This window comes from Arachis hypogaea, chromosome 12 (genome assembly GCF_003086295.3).
Source record: "Arachis hypogaea cultivar Tifrunner chromosome 12, arahy.Tifrunner.gnm2.J5K5, whole genome shotgun sequence".
Lineage (NCBI taxonomy): Eukaryota > Viridiplantae > Streptophyta > Magnoliopsida > Fabales > Fabaceae > Arachis > Arachis hypogaea.
The window spans coordinates 31,076,264-31,077,098 of record NC_092047.1 but is presented as its reverse complement, the minus strand read 5'-3'; the positions used below and the strand labels follow the sequence as shown (position 1 = coordinate 31,077,098).

General features: G+C 40.4%; 1 non-coding gene across 1 annotated transcript; it reads left to right on the top strand.

Moving 5' to 3' along the window:
* Positions 1 to 295: 295 nt before the first annotated feature.
* On the top strand, positions 296 to 403 carry LOC112731711 (small nucleolar RNA R71). Its single transcript, XR_003167476.1, has one exon. It is a non-coding gene; the product is annotated as a small nucleolar RNA R71 (small nucleolar RNA).
* The last annotated feature ends 432 nt before the right edge of the window (positions 404 to 835 follow it).

The following is an 835-nucleotide window of genomic DNA, read 5'->3' as shown; positions in this document are numbered from 1 at the left end:
TTCCATTCAGACTCTGAGAAATCATATTGACTTGCTGAGTCAATATTTTGTTCTGAGCCAATATGGCATTCAGAGTATCAATTTCAAGAACTCCCTTCTTCTGAGGCGTCCCATTACTCGTAGGATTCCTCTCAGAAGTGTACATGAACTGGTTATTAGCAACCATATCAATGAGTTCTTGAGCTTCTGCAGGCGTTTTCTTTAGGTGAATGGATCCACCTGCAGAAGTATCCAATGACATCTTAGCTAATTCAGATAGACCATCATAGAATATATCCAGGATGGTCCACTCTGAAAGCATGTCAGAAGGACACTTTTTGGTCAATTCCTTGTATCTCTCCCAAGCTTCATAGAGGGATTCACCTTCTTTCTGCCTGAAGGTTTGAACATCCACTCTAAGCTTACTCAGCTTTTGAGGAGGAAAGAACTTGGCTAAGAAAGCCTTGACCAGCTTATCCCAAGAGTTCAGGCTATCTTTAGGTTGAGAATCCAACCATAGTCTAGCTCTGTCTCTCACAGCAAACGGGAAAAGCATGAGCCTGTAGACTTCAGGATCTACTCCATTAGTCTTAACAGTGTCACATATATGCAAGAATTCAGTTAAGAACTGAAAGGGATCTTCAGATGGAAGTCCATGAAACTTGCAGTTTTGTTGCATCAGAGAAACTAATTGAGGTTTAAGCTTAAAATTGTTTGCTCCAATGGTAGGAATGGAGATGCTTCTTCCATGTAAATTGGAATTAGGTGCAGTAAAGTCACCAAGCATCCTCCTTGCATTATTATTATTTTTGGCTGCCATCTCATCTTCTTGTTCAAAAATTCCTGTAAGGTTGTC